We start from the raw sequence: 18,709 nt of genomic DNA, 5'->3' as shown, positions 1-18,709 counted from the left end.
AGATTCGCGCGCACATCCGCGTGCTACCATCGCAAGCATCAAGGTGGTGGACAACCCTTTTAGTGCAAACAAGAGCGCAAGAATTCGCACTGGAGGAGCGGTTCCACGTCATTACCTAGCTCCGAGAACATCTCCATCAGGCACTCATCACCCCTTCCACAATCTAATTTTCAATAATCAAATTGAAGGGACTCCCAAGGCAGCATTGCCTAGCCAATGGGATATAGATCGCTCTAACACTGCAGGAGAGAAGGAGCCTGAGGCTGAAGAGTGGGGAAATAACTCCAAGAGCTGGGACTCGCCATCAGACAGACTCTTTAACCGCGTCGAGCACAACTCAGAGATGATTCGCAATCTCATATACAGGATTGACGAGCTTCAGGAGCTTATTGAGAAGCCTGTCAGGAATTCATCACCACCATCGCCGAAGGAGTAATTCATCATCGGTATTGGCATCCCCTTGGTTTGTTCCAAGCTTGGGGGAGTGCCGCGGTATCACATTATCACTACCTTTTACTTTTATTGTCAAGTAGTGTCATATCATGAGTAGGGAAGTTATCATATAAGATGGGTTGCGTTTGGAAGTATCTCTCCTTTAGTTGGTTATCTATGTATCCCTTGGTGTGAGTTATCGTTATGGAATATTAATGAGAAGTCTTATCATTTACATATTGCACATCTTATTTTAGTTTGCAATCTCTACTATATGATTCACCTTGTTGTTAGTATTGGTATCACTTTGGGAGCATTGAATAAATCTATTTGGTTTTGGCAAACTTAGCATTGGTCAATAGCAACAACACTTTGAGGTTTAAATAGAAAAGAGAAATACATGTAGATGTTTCATTGTCTTTCTTGTTAGCTCATAGCTTACTATTCTGAAGTTAAAATTGTTTGTGCTCACAAGGAAGATGCATGATTGTTTCTATCATATGTATATTTGTTTGTTTCCCTCGACTCTTATGCTTGCTAATTAACCTTGCTAGCCAAAGACCTGTACTGAGAGGGAATACTTCTCGTGCATCCAAACCTTAACCCAAACCTATGCCATTTGTGTCCACCATACCTACCTATTACATGGTATTTTCTGCCATTCCAAGTAAATACTTCATGTGCTACCTTTAAACAATTCAAAACTTAGTATCTCTTATTTGTGTCAATGTTTCATAGCTCATGAGGAAGTATGTGGTGTGTTATCTTTCAATCTTGTTGGGCAACTTCCACTAATGGACTAGTGGCTTCATCCGCTTATCCAATAATTTTGCAAAAGAGCCGGCAATGGGATTCCCAGTCCCAAATTAATTAAACTAAATAGACACTCCTCCATGGTATGTGATTGATGGACGGCACCCGAAGGATTCGGTTAGCCATGGCTTGTGTAAGCAAAGGTTGGGGGGAGTGTCATCATCATAATAAAGCTAAAATAAAAAGGCACTCCTTCATGGTATGAGATTGTTGGCAGGCACCCGAGGATTCGGTTAGCCATGGTTTGTGAAAGAAAGGTTGGAAGGAGTGCCACATAAAATGAAAATAATATAGGAGCCGCTCTTAGGAGGTTGTCTGGCAAGGGGGTGAGTACCACTTCTGATCGTTGACAACAACAAACACCTCTCAAAATGTTACTTTTATTCTCTTTATATGATTGCAAAATTGAAAAGCTCTAGCACATGATTTAATCCCTGCTTCCCTCTGCGAAGGGCCTGTCTTTTACTTTATGTTGAGTCAGTAAACCTATTTCTCTCCATCTCAAGCAAGCATTTGAGTAGTTGTGATCAAACCATTATATTGTGATTTGCTACATCATGTCTTTTATTCTTCCTTGTTTAGTACAAGTTTTATCTGAATGAATATAGCTTTGCAAGTTATCAATGATCATGAGAAGACCATTATGATTGAGTATGCAAGTTGTGCCTTGTAAACTTTAACATGAGAGCGCTGCTCAATGAGATAAATATAATCTGTTAATTGTTCTCTGACCAAGAACGACGTTTGCCATCACCAATTATGATTTCTCATGCACCTTTACTTGTGATTACCTTATACTTGTTTCAATATGAGTTATAAGAGGTTGTTTACTATAATGTCCTGTGTGAATGAATATGATGCTTCTTGTCCGTATTTTATTTATCGACTCTTCACTCCATAAACATGTGGTCATGTCTATCGAGTTCAGTTTCGCTTGGGGACAAGCGAAGTCTAAGCTTGGGGGGAGTTGATACGTCCAATTTGCATCACTATTTTATATCATAATTTGCTGTTATTCATTGATATATTTCATATTGGAACACAATACTTATGTTATTTCATCTATTTTGCATGTTTCATCATTATTGGGAGATCAAGCACCGGAGCCAGGATTCTGCTGGAAAAAGCACCGTCAGAACGCAATATTTCGGAAGATCAACTCTGGAAGGAAATTATACCAAAAATCCTATTTTTCAAGATGACGGAGGAAGCCAGAAGGAGGAGCCGGGGAGGAGCCAGGGTGGGCCCACACCCTAGGGCGGCGCGGCCCAGGCCCTGGCCGCGCCGCCATGTGGTGTGGAGGGCCCACGGCCCCTTTCGCCTCCTTTTCTTCGCCAAACCCTTCGTCCCGAAGACCTAAGCCACAGGGGGTACCTCGCGAAGAGTTACAGCCGCCTCTGCGGGGCGGAGAACACCAGAGAGAAAAGAGCTCTCCGGCGGGCAGGAATCCGCCGGGGAAATTCCCTCCGGGAGGGGGAAATCGACGCCATCGTCACCGTCATCGAGCTGGACATCATCGCCATCACCATCATCATCATCTCCACCATCATCACCGCTGTCATCACCGCTGGACACCGTCACCGCCGTAGCAATTTGGGTTTGATCTTGATTGTTTGATAGGGGAAACTCTCCCGGTATCGATTTCTACTTGTTGTTGATGCTATTGAGTGAAACCATTGAACCAAGTTTATGTTCAGATTGTTATTCATCATCATATCACCTCTGATCATGTTTCATATGATGTCTCGTGAGTAGTTCGTTTAGTTCTTGAGGACATGGGTGAAGTCTAAATGTTAGTAGTGAACTATGGTTGAGTAATATTCAATGGTGTGATATTTAAGTTGTGGTGTTATTCTTCTAGTGGTGTCATGTGAACGTCGACTACATGACACTTCACCATTTATGGGCCTAGGGGAATGCATCTTGTATTCGTTTGCTAATTGCGGGGTTGCCGGAGTGACAGAAACCTAAACCCCCGTTAGTATATCGATGCAGGAGGGATCGCAGGATCTCAGAGTTTAAGGCTGTGGTTAGATTTATTCTTAATTACTTTCTTGTAGTTGCGGATGCTTGCAAGGGGTATAATCACAAGTATGTATTAGTCCTAGGAAGGGCGGTACATTAGCATAGGTTCACCCACACAACACTTATCACAACAATGAAGATTATTTAGCCGTATGTAGCGAAAGCATTAGACTAAAATCCCGTGTGTCCTCGAGAACGTTTGGTCATTATAAGTAAACAAACCGGCTTGTCCTTTGTGCTGAAAAGGATTGGGCCACTCGCTGCAATTATTACTCTCGCACTTTACATACTCGTACTTTATTCAACTGTTACATCAAAACCCCCTGAATACTTGTCTGTGAGCATTTACAGTGAATCCTTCATCGAAACTGCTTGTCAACACCTTCTGCTCCTCGTTGGGATCGACATTCTTACTTATCGAAGATACTACGATACACCCCCTATACTTGTGGGTCATCAAGTGTTCAAGAACATCGATCACCGATCGGTGGATATAAACAAGGATCTGACTTACCGCGAAGTGCCGATTCGCATTCTGGAAGAAGCTTACCGAACCACCCGCACCTGAAGCATCAAGTTTCTGAAGATCCAATGGAGCAATCATACCGAGGATGAAGCCACATGGGAACGCGAAGACTTCATGAAGAAGGAGTACCCAGATCTCTTTAGTACCTAACTTTCTTTTCGATCTCGGGACGAGATCTTTTGTAAGGGGGAAGGGTTTGTAACACCCCAAATTTCAATAAAAAGAAAGTTAGAGAATTCCAGAAAGCAAAATTTCAAACCAACAAAAACTTTTTAATTTGCATATAGTACCATGCATAGGACTTGTGCATTTGAGTGATATGCCATGATGATTGTTATTACTTGTATTTGATATGCTCTAAAACCCTAATGTGATCATATTAAGATCACCAACCAAATAAATCAAAGAAGGAGAAAATCCATTAAATGAAAAACCCTAAAAACCCTCACATATGCCCTATGGCATTTTTATAAATGTTGACCCTAGACCTATTTGGTCTTCACCAATAGTTGAATAATGTTATTAAACACTTATTTCAACTTTTGGAATCAAAGAATCACAATTCAAATGAAATTCAAACACAAAACTAGCTCACATATGATAATGGTCAAAATTGACAATTATAGTCTGATCACTACTTTGAGCCATTGCCATTCAATTTTCCCAAACCAAATCTTGCTAACTCTTTGCACCATTTCAAATTCAACATCAAGGTGAACAACTTTGGTAAAGATCATCATGCCAAAATCATCTTGGATCATGAGCCATGCTCATCCAAAGTCACAACTTTTTAACATATGGAACATTCTCCACTTAGCCATTTTTGCCAATTCTTGAATTCTAACTTTCTACCACCACCTCTAATAACCTCTGGTCAAATACAACTTATATCAACACTCACATTTCAAAAAGATTCACCATTTGAATTATTTAAAATTTGGATATTTTTGCAATTTGCAAAATCGGGCACTATTTGCAACTATTGCAAATAGTGATCTACACAACCTAATCTACTCCAAATACAATATACATGGTCCCCTGGTCCCCTTAAACCAAATTAATGTCAAATAGCATGCTAGGGAGAGAGAGGGCAAGCTAGGGCATGGCCATGCCGGCCATGCCACACACGTCGAGCTCTCCCCTCCCTTTCTTCTTCCCTGGCCGTGGCCACCTTGCCAAACCGCACCAGCACGCCACCCTAGCGCCGCCTACACTCGCCGTTGTCGAGGAGGACGACGACACACGCCGGACGACGCGCGCCCTGGACGCGCTCACCATGCCGATGATGTCGCGCATGGACATGCGCGCGGACGTCAAAGTACACGCGCCGCGCCGCCACCTCGCTCTCGCCCTGGACCCGCTCTCGACGCCTTGAGCATCACCACGACCTGGACGCCGCCAGACAACGCCTCAACCACGACCCGCACCCACCGCCGCCGGAGAAGGAGACCCTGCTCCGCCGCGGGCGCGACAGACCTGGAAGCAATGCGACACAACCAGGCCCTCCCCGACCGAGCTGTCGCCGCCATTCGCCTCGCCTGGACACGTAGAACACCGCTACACCCTCGCCTAGCTCGACCAGCCACCGGAACCGCCACGCCATGGTCGACCGCCACCCTGCCCCGCAGCACTCAAGCAACGCTATAAAAGCAGAGCTCCCCTTGCTGATCCAAGCACACCACCAGACTCCTCACCTCTCCCAACCACTCAACCACCCCACCGTTCATCTGATTCACGCCGGAGAAGGGCCAATTGCAAGATCGCCGCCGCGGAAGCCCTGCAGAAATCGACGGCGAACCAGCACTACTGCAGAAACCCTCACTAGTGACAGGCACATTTTGCTCATCAGTGACATGCACATTGCCTGTCACTAGTGTGCTGTCACTGGTAACGCCTGTCACTACTGATGGAAAAATGCATGTCACTGGTAGGTAAACTAGTGACAGGCAGAAAAAATGCATGTCACTGGCATGATAAAAAGGCGCACCCATGTTGGGTTCTCTAGTGACTAGTGTATTATCCTGCCTGTCATTGGTATGAATTTTGGTACAAAAAAAATATATTTCTGACGAACATGCATAACAAGCAGGTACAAGGTGCAATATAGCACTTCGTAGAAAAAAATCTCATAATAACTTCAAAAAAGCACATTACAACGTGTATTATAGGAAACATGTCACTCCAAAGCCTTGTGTTACAGAAAAATTGAAACTAAACGGGAAGAACTCTACGGAAAATACAAGCGAACCAAACGAAACCAAACACTCGGCACTTCCACATCTTCCAATCGGCGAACCAAAAGACACCAACATTCCATCACTTCCACATCTTAATACTCTCTGCGCTCCAGCTTGAAGACCATCGGACTCGCAAAGCTTTGTCGCATATTTGTCGAAGGACTACATAGAGACAATTCATCAATCAGCAAAAATATTACATGTACCATATTCCATTGCTATGGAACTGAGTATGCATCTTTCTTGTGTTGTTGTGTCAACCCCACATATTGACACATAACATCAACCCCACATATTGACACATAACAGCTCACCAGCCTCCCCGCTTTCAGATCATTGCAACACATGGTATAATAAAATAGCACGTCTAAATGTACGTGGCAGGACTCACCAAGCTCAGCCATGACATTAAGAAGGAACTATTGTTGATCAGTTTAATACATATGACCTATCTGTGGAAAACAATAAGGTTAGTAAAGGTCATAATTTTGCATCACTATCATATATTAAGCTAAGTCTATTTTACCATAGAAACATAATTAGCTAGTTAAACAAAATCACAAAGAAGCAGTGTGCGATAAAAAAAACATTACGTAATGTTTTTTGCAGTTTGCCCATGTAAGCAAGATTAAATAATCTCCTGAAATTCAGAAACCACTTGACAAGAACCAGTTGAGAACTGATAATACATTTAAGCATGCAATAGATACGCTTACTTTGGTTTGTCAAGATGAAGATTTGTACTTGAAGCAAAAAATGATCCTATAGTGTGAGTTAATTAGCAAGTAAATGTCAGGCATGACTATGGGATGAGTAGAGTGTCTGATATTTGGAGAGAAATACGTGCAAGATAATTGGAGAGAAACATGGCAACTAAGTGAAGGCAGCAATGAGTAAAATAATTTAGACAGAAACAATAAAACAGAGATATACACTTTAAAATAAAACTAGAACAAAACTAGAAATCTGAGTTTACATTTAAGTGTTTCATGTTGCTGCTAGATTCAACTTCAGATTTCGACTAACATAAATTTTTATCTGGAACCTCTCATATTCAAAACACAAAGCCTACTTCGGAAAAAAATATGATATTCAGCTTATAAGTCAATATACATGCCAATAAGGAACCAAGGAAATTCTAGCATACTTTCAAGATGGACAATCTGATCATTGACTCTCACCGACTTTAGTGTGTTCCTAAACATCTAATAAAATGAGAGGCACCGTCACACAAAGAGGACTATTCTAAAGAAAACCGTATAGCATGTATGCAGCTCGTAAGATGTTTAGTTTGTGTGAGGCGACCATCAAATCTAATACTACATCAGTCTCCACCGTTGACACAGTTTTTTGTAGCCACGCTAAACATAGTCACATTATAAATACCATCAAATCTAACCCATCAGTGTGCACCAAATGGATTAAACACAGCTTACACACAGAACCTCCACTAGGAATAATGAGTCAGAAATCTTTCAAGGGGTTGGAAATCTCCACCTAGAACCTCCACAATGAATGGCATATTCAGGTTGCGCACGGAACCTCTACAACGAGTGGCATGTTCAGGTTTGGTTGACTAGATAGATTTCCAATCTAACATGACCAGGACATCACCGGCGGCAGACCAAGAAGCTGTAGGGCAGGTAGGGCACGAACCTGGATGAGCTCCCGATTAACGATGCAATCTCCTTCTCCGGCGCATCCACTTGCGCCGGTGTGCCTCTCTCCCCACCGTCTGAACAACTCCTCATATGGCGGCGTGAAGTCCCCGAGGTCGAGCAGGCCGAAGATCTCGTTGTAGTCGCCCGCACAGATACGGCCGTGGACGAACCCTCCTCGGCCTTTGTCACTGCCACCGGCGGCGATGGGTGGCAGGTGGAGCCATGGAGGTTAGGGATAAAGTAGGCAGCCACGCCGTCGATTTAGTGGATGGAGGGATGGAGACTTTGGTTCGGGGGAGGTGGGCTTTGGGTACGGCAGTTTAGGAGGGATGGGTAAAGGAAATTAAGGAAGTTATAACTCCCGCATATCTCTTCCACAGGGTTGAGGCGCATACGGCCGTGAACGTTGCCGAGCTCTACGCCCGATTTCGCGGTTTCCCAGCTGAAGAATGGAAAATATCATTGAAGTCAATTCCCTCTATACACGTACCGAGCTTGGAACTAGGATTGATAATCAACTTTTCAACCTTAATCACCCAGCTCCCCATCTAAATTCGTACTCACATTCCTCAAAATTTCCATACGCGATGTGAAGGTTGTGAAAACCAATCCATTAAACCGGTTAAATTACAACCATTCTTAGATTTATACTCGGCTAGCTGGCCATCGGCTAGAAAAAAAATATTCAAGTTGTGACAGGTAGTTATAGAAACCTGTCACTAATATATTTGCTCTTTTAGTTGGCCTCCACAAAAACTGCTAGTGACAGCCTTTTTTATCCGCCTGTCACTAATGTTTTGTACTAGTGGCAGGCTTATACGAGCCTGTCACTAGTGTTCGTACTAGTGACAGGCATAATTTTGCCTGTCACTAAACATCTGGCGGCTATAAGCATTTTTCCAGTAGTGCAGACCACCTCGAGCTCCGCCACTGCTACCAGCCGCTTCGCCGTCGTCCACCACTTCCCCGAGCATATTGCCAACCCTAGCTGGAGCCACCGTAAGCCCTCCGACCCCCTACCTGAGCCGCCGGTGAACTCCTCTCTCGCCGGCGGGACGATGAACCACGGCCGTTAGATTTCGATCTAATCCAACGCACCACACTCGCCCATACCGATTCGGGTTTAGTGAGTCACTGACGCGCGGACCCCACCCTGTCAGCGCGCCGCGCGTCTGTGGACCGTGGTTGGGCTGGACTGGGTTGGTTTGGGCCGTTTTTAAATCTTGCAGCCCAATTAGTTTTCCCGCCGGCCTGTTAATTCAAATCCAGTTTAAATAATTACAAATGAATTTCAATACTGCTGTCACTTTGAAATTCAATAGATTTAAATTGGCTAAACCAAATTTGATGAACTTTATATTGTTGGAAAGCTAGAGAAATTATCTACAACATGCCACTGGTCCCATGACCAGATTCCTTGTAGAATTAATGTGATAAAAATAACAAGGCAGGGACTTTTCCCTATTCAAATAATTATTAAAAATCAACCAAAATAGATATTAAGTTAATTCCAACTCTAATAGCTCACATTTGACTTACACTAAATGTTTCTGCAATAAAATGGTGTGGTCACTTTGCATGATCATGCCCTGGTTTAATTAATGGATCATTTGAGTAGTTTAACTAGTTGATATTGTCCAAAACTCTTAAAGTAAATTATGTGGAGTCTTATACTTCATTTAAACTTGTCTCACATGAATTCATGGGATGTTTGGACCCCTGGTCCCAAACTCTCTTATATGAATTACTTGAGATTTAAATCATATGTAGTGATATTAAATGATATGAGGTGATCTACCTCATTTAAATCATTTTCCCAAATGATGATGATGAACATTTGACTTAGGTCAATATGAGTTCATACATGATTGTTTGAGAAATTAAATCTTAAGAAGATTTCAATGAGAGGAAATTATTTCTCAAAGAACCCTATGGAAACTATCATTTACATATTAAATACAAAGAAGTGAATTCTATTTAAACAACACAACCCATGCACCTAAGTAGATTTTTTTGTGTGCATAGAATAGTTATGTGTTTATATGTGATGTATGGAATAGCCATTGAATTAGTGAGTAATTATACTCGTATTCAAATTTAGACGGTAGCACCGGAGAGTACGCCGAAGAAGAAGGTTGCTACCAAGAGGAGGAGGAGGAACAGTTTGAGAACTACCAAGGCAAGCTAATATTCTTGCAAAGTGCAAAGCCCCCTTGGGGCAAGGCACCATGACTCTTACCTTTTCTTACATGAGCCTATCCCAAGTTTTTACTTTACAAGTTTTACTTGTTTTCTAAATGAGTTACTTCTATAGTTAACTTTGGTCAAAGTACAAGTTGGTTACTAGAGTAGTGGAGTTAGTCTCTACCAAGCAAAGCAAGATAGCACCCCTCATGATTTAGAGCTAGTGCTAATGAAATAAAACTTGACTACTCTAGATGGGAACAAATGTGAATTTGAAATGAATTTGAAACCTTGGAATGAAGATGCATTCCATTGAATGATTTTTGAAGGTGAATATGACCAAGAGAAGATGGTGATTTTTGATAAACAATGATGTTGGTTTGAATGCGATACCTTTCCAATTATTAAGTACCCCCACAATACTTGATTATGGGTAGGGCTTAACTGGAAGTTTATGCATCTTAGTATGGGTTCCCTCTGAACACAGGTCATAGGGGTTACGCTTGAGGCTGCCTCCGTGGTTGAGAAATGATGTGAAATTGAGGTGAATTGTATGGCCAAGCCCTGTGCAGTTCCCAGGTTGACAGTTGGTCTTCACTGGGAGGCCAAGCTCATGGGGAGAGGTGCTCATACTAGGATTCGTAAGTGAAAGGTTATGGTTGATGATCCGCGTACTGTGTTACGATGATTCGGGGTAATCCCGACGGATGAAATCAAATGTTGTGGCACAAGTGTGCAACCTCTGCAGAGTGTAAACCTATTCGAATAGCCGCGTCCACGGTTACGGACGGTTGGAAAGGCCATACAGTTTCCGATGTCATATCTTTGAAAATTGATGTTGAAAGGTGATGGTGAAATGACTTGTGGTGAATTGAATTGAAATCACCACTTGAATGGTGGGAATGACACTAATGTTCCCTCTTGAGTTAGTTAGCACTTGAATAAGCTTTTCTCAAATATTGTGAACTAAAACTAGCTTTATGCAAATAAACTAGAGCTTAGCGAACCATACTAGAATGTCTAGTACTTACATTAGTATTAGTTTGCGAGTACTTAAAGTACTCACGGCTTTGTCCCTGGCTATTCAAATGGCCAGAGTATGAAGATGAACAAGGAGACGACCAGCAGGACGCCTACGACAACTAGGAGTCTTCTGACGTCAAGCGTTGGCCTGTGGACTAGAGAGTCCTTGTATCTTACGCTTCCGCTATGTTGAACTATGAACTTGTGATTGTTCGTTGATCAATAGATCAACTATTCGTGTAATATGGATCATGTGATTCCAAATTTGTAAGACTTATGGTTTGTAATGAATGATGACCGTGATACTTAACTATTATGCCTCGCAACAACAATATTCCTGGGATTGCGATGTATGACATAATAGGCATCCGGACTTAAAAATCCGGGTGTTGACACAAATGGCATAGTGGTTGACTCAAGGATTTTGGATGCATGAGAAGTATTCCCTCTCGATACAAGGTTTAGGCTAGCAAGGTTTATTTGAAACAAACACAAGGATGAACCGGTGCAGCAAAACTCACATAAAAGACATATTGTAAACATTATAAGACTCTACACCGTCTTCCTTGTTGTTCAAACTCAATACTAGAAATTATCTAGACCTTAGAGAGACCAATTATGCAAACCAAATTTTAGCAATCTCTATGTATTTCTTCATTAATGGGTGCAAAGTATATGATGCAAAAGCTTAAACATGAGCACAACAATTGCCAAGTATCACATTATCCAAGACATTTTACCAATTACTACATGTATCATTTTCCGTTTCCAACCATATAACAATTTAACGAAGAAGAAACTTTCGCCATGAACACTATGAGTAAAGCCTAAGGACATATTTGTCCATATGCAACAGCGGAGCGTGTCTCTCTCCCACACAACGAATGCTAGGATCCATTTTATTCAAACAAAACGAAAACAAAAACAAACCGACGCTCCAAGCAAAGTACATAAGATGTGATGGAATAAAAATATAGTTTCACTAGAGGAACCTGATAATGTTGTCGATGAAGAAGGGGATGCCTTGGGCATCCCCAAGCTTAGACGCTTGAGTCTTCTTGAAATATGCAGGGGTGAACCACCGGGGCATCCCCAAGCTTAGAGCTTTCACTCTCCTTGATCATATTGTATCATCCTCCTCTCTTGATCCTTGAAAACTTCCTCCACACCAAACTCAAAACAACTCATTAGAGGGTTAGTGCACAATTAAAATTTAGATGTTCAGAGGTGACACAATCATTCTTAACACTTCTGGACATTGCACAAAGCTACTGAAAGTTAATGGAATCGAAAAATCCATCAAGCATAGCAAAACAGGCAATGCGAAATAAAAGGCAGAATCTGTCAAAACAGAACAGTTCGTAAAGACGAATTTTATTGAGGCACCAGACTTGCTCAAATGAAAATGCTCAAATTGAATGAAAGTTGCGTACATATCTGAGGATAACTCACGTAAATTGGCATAAATTTCTGAGTTACCTACAGAGAATTAGGCCCAGATTTGTGACAGCAAAGAAATCTGTTTCTGCGCAGTAATCCAAATCTAGTATGATCCTTACTATCAACGACTTTACTTGGCACAACAATGCACAAAACTAAGATAAGGAGTGGTTGCTACAGTAGTAACAACTTCCAAGACTCAAATATAAAATAAAGGTACAGTAGTAAAAATATGGGTTGTCTCCCATAAGCGCTTTTCTTTAACGCCTTTCAGCTAGGCGCAGAAAGTGTATATCAAGTATTATCAAGAGACGAAGCATCAACATCATAATTTGTTCTAATAATAGAATCAAAAGGTAACTTCATTCTCTTTCTAGGGAAGTGTTCCATACCTTTTTTGAGAGGAAATTAATATTTAATATTACCTTCCTTCATATCAATGATAGCACCAACAGTTCGAAGAAAAGGTCTTCCCAATATAATGGGACAAAATGCATTGCATTCAATATCCAAGACAACAAAATCAACGGGGACAAGGTTATTGTTAACGGTAATTCGAACATTATCAACTCTCCCCAAAGGTCTCTTTGTAGAGTTATCAGCAAGATTAACATCCAAATAACAATTTTTCAATGGTGGCAAGTCAAGCATATTATAGATCTTTCTAGGCATAACGGAAATACTTGCACCAAGATCACATAAAGCATTACAATCAAAGTCATTGACCTTCATCTTAATGATGGGCTCCCAACCATCCTCTAGCTTCCTAGGAATAGAAGCTTCGCGTTCTAGTTTCTCTTCTCTAGCTTTTATGAGAGCATTTGTAATATGTTTCGTGAAAGCCAAGTTTATAGCACTAGCATTAGGACTCTTAGCAAGTTTTTGTAATAACTTTATAACTTTAGAGATGTGACAATCATCAAAATCCAAACCATTATAATCTAAAGCAATGGGATCATTATCCCCAATGTTGGAAAAAATTTCAGCAGTTTTATCACAGCGATTTAATGATTTTAGCAGTTTCAGGCAGTTTTTCGCGCTTTGCATTAGAAGTGGAAACATTGCCAACACCAATTATTTTACCATTAATAGTAGGAGGTGCAGTAACATGTGAAGAATTAGCATTACTAGTGGTGGTAATAGTCCAAACTTTATCTATATTATCTTCGTTTTCATTTTCTTCTCTTTCCCACCTAGCACGCAATTCGGCCATCAATCTTATATTTTCATTAATTCTAACTTGGATGGCATTTGCTGTAGTAACAATCTTATTATTATGATTTTCATTAGGCATAACTTTCGATTTCAAAAGATCAACATCAGCAGCAAGACTATCGACTTTAGAAGCAAGTATATCAATTTTCCCAAACTTTTCTTCAACAGATTTGTTAAAAGCAGTTTGTGTACTAATAAATTCTTTAAGCATGGCTTCAAGTCCAGGGGGTGTGTTCCTATTATTGTTGTAAGAATTCCCATAAGAATTACCATAGCCGTTGCCATTATTATAAGGATATGGCCTATAGTTGTTACTAGAATTGTTCCGGTAAGCATTGTTGTTGAAATTATTATTTTTAATGTAGTTTACATCAACATGTTCTTCTTGAGTAACCAATGAAGCTAACGGAACATTATTAGGATCAACATTAGTCCTATCATTCACAAGCATAGACATAATAGCATCAATCTTATCACTCAAGGAAGAGGTTTGTTCGACATAATTTACCTTCTTACCTTGTGGAGCTCTTTCCGTGTGCCATTCAGAGTAATTAATCATCATATTATCAAGAAGCTTTGTTGCTTCACCAAGAGTGATGGACATAAAGGTACCTCTAGCAGCTGAATCCAATAGGTTCCGTGAAGAAAAATTTAGTCCTGCATAAAAGGTTTGGATGATCATCCAAGTAGTCAGTCCATGGGTTGGGCAATTTTTAACCAAAGATTTTATTCTTTCCCAAGCTTGGGCAACATGCTCATTATCCAATTGTTTAAAATTCATTATGCTACTCCTCAAAGATATAATTTTAGCAGGGGATAATATCTACCAATAAAAGCATCCTTGCATTTAGTCCATGAATCAATACTATTCTTAGGCAGAGATAGCAACCAATCTTTAGCTCTTCCTCTTAATGAGAAAGGAAACAATTTTAATTTTATAATATCACCATCTATATCCTTATACTTTTGCATTTCACAAAGTTTAACAAAATTATTAAGATGGGCAGCAGCATCATCAGAACTAACACCAGAAAATTGCTCTCGCATAACAAGATTCAGTAAAGCAGGTTTAATTTCAAAGAATTCTGCTGTAGTAGCAGGTGGAGCAATAGGTGTACATAAGAAATCATTATTATTTGTGATTGTGAAGTCACACAACTTAGTATTTTCAGGAGTACCCATTTTAGCAAAAGTAAATAAAGCAAACTAGATAAAGTAAATGCAAGTAACTAATTTTTGTGTGTTTTTGATATAGAGTGCAAATAAGACAGTAAATAAAGTAAAACTAGCAACTAATTTTTTTTGTATTTTGATATAATGCAGCAAACAAAGTACTAAATAAAACAAAGCAAGACAAAAACAAAGTAAAGAGATTGGGATGTGGAGACTCCCCTTGCAGCGTGTCTTGATCTCCCCGGCAACGGCGCCAGAAAAAGAGCTTGATACGCGTACAGCACGCGTCCGTTGGGAACCCCAAGAGGAAGGTGTGATGCGTACAACGGCAAGTTTTCCCTCAGTAAGAAACCAAGGTTTATCGAACCAGTAGGAGCCAAGAAGCACGTTGAAGGTTGATGGCGGCGAGATGTAGTGCGGCGCAACACCAGGGATTCCGGCGCCAACGTGGAACCTGCACAACACAACCAAAGTACTTTGCCCCAACGAAACAGTGAGGTTGTCAATCTCACCGGCTTGCTGTAACAAAGGATTAGATGTATAGTGTGGATGATGATTGTTTGCAGAGAACAGTAGAACAAGTATTCCAGTAGATTGTATTCGATTAAAAGAATGGACCGGGGTCCACAGTTCACTAGAGGTGTCTCTCCCATAAGATAAATAGCATGTTGGGTGAACAAATTACAGTTGGGCAATTGGAAAATAGAGAGGGCATGACAATGCATATACATGATATGATGAGTATTGTGAGATTTAATTGGGCATTACGATAAAGTATATAGACCGCTATCCAGCATGCATCTATGCCTAAAAAGTCCACCTTCAGGTTATCATCCGAACCCCTTCCAGTATTAAGTTGAAAACAACAGACAATTGTATTAAGTATGGTGCGTAATGTAATCAATAACTACATCCTCGGACATAGCATCAATGTTTTATCCCTAGTGGCAACAGCACATCCACAACCTTAGAACTTTCTGTCACTGTCCCAGATTTAATGGAGGCATGAACCCACTATCGAGCATAAATACTCCCTCTTGGAGTTAAGAGTAAAAACTTGGCCAGAGCCTCTACTAATAACGGAGAGCATGCAAGATCATAAACAACACATAGGTAATAGATTGATAATCAACATAACATAGTATTATCTATCCATCGGATCCCAACAAACACAACATATAGCATTACAGATAGATGATCTTGATCATGTTAGGCAGCTCACAAGACCCGATAATGAAGCATAATTAGGAGCAGACGACCATCTAGCTACTGCTATGGACCCATAGTCCAGGGGTGAACTACTCACTCATCACTCCGGAGGCGACCATGGCGGTGAAGAGTCCTCCGGGAGATGATTCCCCTCTCCGGCAGGGTGCCGGAGGCGATCTCCTGAATCCCCCGAGATGGGATTGGCGGCGGCGGCGTCTCTGGAAGGTTTTCCGTATCGTGGCTCTCGGTACTGGGGGTTTCGCGACGAAGGCTTTAAGTAGGCGGAGGAGATAGGCCAGGGGGCCACACGAGGGCCCCACACGCTAGGCCGGCGCAGCCAGGGCTTGGGCCGCGCCGCCCTAGTGTGTCGCCAGCTCGTGGCCCCACTTCGTATCATCTTCGGTCTTCTGGAAGCTTCGTGTGAAAATAGGCCCCTAGGCGTTGATTTCGTCCAATTCCGAGAATATTTCCTTACTAGGATTTCTGAAACCAAAAACAGCAGAAAACAGCAACTGGCTCTTCGGCATCTCGTTAATAGGTTAGTACCGGAAAATGCATAAATATGACATAAAGTATGCATAAAACATGTAGATATCATCAATAATGTGGCATGGAACATAAGAAATTATCGATACGTCGGAGACGTATCAGGGGGAAGCTCACTGTGGAGGGAGGTGCCCAGTGCATTAGGTTATGGCAGGCGGTGGACACGGTCCAAACTGATACCACTAGGCCGGACCTCATTAGGTGGAAAGGCTCGGCCACAGGGGATTACTCCTCCAAGACCACATATGACATGCTATGCATAGGGAACACGAGTTGGAGTATGAGCTCACCTGTATGGAAGTCCTTCGCTCCGGCAAAATGCAAAACCTTCGCATGGCTTGGTTTGAAATACCGGATATGGACCTCAGATCGGAGATCGAGGCATGGCCTCCAGGAGCGCCCAGACCCATGCCATACATGCCTCCAGGAGGAGGATAAGGTGGATCACATACTCACCCAGTGCACATACGCGAGACAGGTATGGTTTGAGGTGCTGCGCAGCGCACACTTGAACATACATGCGTCGGGTTTGGATTCCAACTTGGAGAACTGGTGATTGGAGGCTAGGAAGAGAGTGAGGAAGATAGATAGGAGGAGGTTTGATTCCATGGTCATCATCACGACATGGACATTATGGAAGCAAAGGAACTCGAGGGTGTTCGGGAATGCGCGGGAGCAGAAAGACCCCATACAGATTCTGGGGGCCATCAGAGAGGAGTTCCAGATGTGGAAGATAGCTAGGAGAGGAGGGAGTTTTCAGATAGCGCGAGAGTAGGCTTTAGTAGGGAGGGCGTGGAGAAAAGTGTGAGTGGGTATGGGCTCTGATGTCTGTATCAACTGCTCTTCTTGTAACATATGTTTCTACTTCTATAAAAATAAAGCACGCTTTGCGCGTGCTCTCGAAAAAAAAGCACCACAAAACTCAAAGGATTTGAGTGAATTGTACGGAGCAGAAGAAAGTGCATCCAGTGCCCTCCTTATGGGTTTTAGATGATTGATTACAACATATTTAAGGGACCGACATCGTTATCAAGTATACACATCAACTCACTCATCTCAAAGAACAACACTAAAAAGGGTCAACGCGCAAACGCTGAGCTTGATGAACGAGCACATCTGTTGTGCTTGGAGAGCCGGCTTACCTAGGATGAAGCAACTTTGAAGACGCGCTACTCAAGTCCAAGACCTGAAACAAGATCTTTCTCAATAATCAAGCTCCATAGTTCTAAGACAAACAACATTGAGGCATACACCCAAGATAGACTCAAGAAATGTATGTCATCTTGAAGCAAACTGCAAATCAAACGCGTCAAAGGACTACAGAAGAACAATGTTGAAGCAAGGAACTAGATGAAGAATAAACGATGCAATCATCTGACTGAAGCCAAAAGCTCATATGGCGTGCTTGGAGAATCAAGGCGTAAGAAATCTCTTGAAGCTTAGTGTTGATCCGACACGCATGAAGACTCAAAGCGGAACTAGGATGAACACCATAGTATGTTATTTTATGCTTTGATTTATTGGAAAATCAGTACTATTAAGTGGGGTCTGATCTTGAAAGGCGAACACCAAACATGTTATGTGCTCAATCCAACAATCAACTACCACACCACATATACCCTTCCTTGGAAATTTCTTTAGTCATCCATCTCTATTTATTGATTGAGACACTAGCTTAAACACACATGGTTGAAGAAGAGGTCAAACCTGCGTTGAGTCTAGTGGCTTGTGTGCAAATAAGTTGATGTCCGGAAGTTAGGACTTTATAGCCACGATTGAAGTCCTAGGTGATTGATACACACTTTCATAACACCACAAGATGAGGAAAACCATAGCTTGAGGCAAAAATCTTACACGGGACTAGTCAATTCATCTATTTGTACACAACCATATTTTTGTAACGCCAAGAAATCCATAATGACTAAAAATAGAACCTACCCCCAGTGAGCGAGGTTCGTGGAACCGAGTAGAAACTTCAAGATCATTACAATTAACCTATAGAGCTTATCCCTCCCCCTCTTCCGAGTTCATTCTTACCCATTGGACAAATTGTTTGGAGTTTGGTTAGCCACCAAACAAGAGAGGGTTGCGGCCAACAAGATCAACTTGTTAACCTTGGAGATTCAACATCTCCTAGAAGGTTAGGCGTCCACCCTCGAGAGTCCAAGTTGTGGACAAGCCGAAGGTTCACCCGCGAGCGCCCAAGGTATGGGAAGGTCGAGGTG

At 41.8% G+C, this 18,709-nt stretch overlaps 1 long non-coding RNA gene across 1 annotated transcript; it reads right to left on the bottom strand.

Moving 5' to 3' along the window:
- Nucleotides 1-5,921: 5,921 nt before the first annotated feature.
- Nucleotides 5,922-8,005, bottom strand: LOC127330521 (uncharacterized). Its single transcript, XR_007869307.2, has 3 exons — nucleotides 7,690-8,005; nucleotides 6,425-6,795; nucleotides 5,922-6,195 (listed from the first exon to the last, which is right to left on the bottom strand). It is a non-coding gene; the product is annotated as an uncharacterized lncRNA (long non-coding RNA).
- Nucleotides 8,006-18,709: the final 10,704 nt, after the last annotated feature.

This window comes from Lolium perenne, chromosome 2 (assembly GCF_019359855.2).
Source record: "Lolium perenne isolate Kyuss_39 chromosome 2, Kyuss_2.0, whole genome shotgun sequence".
NCBI lineage: Eukaryota > Viridiplantae > Streptophyta > Magnoliopsida > Poales > Poaceae > Lolium > Lolium perenne.
Note: the sequence above shows the minus strand (reverse complement) of the source record. Positions and strands in the feature narration are given on the sequence as shown.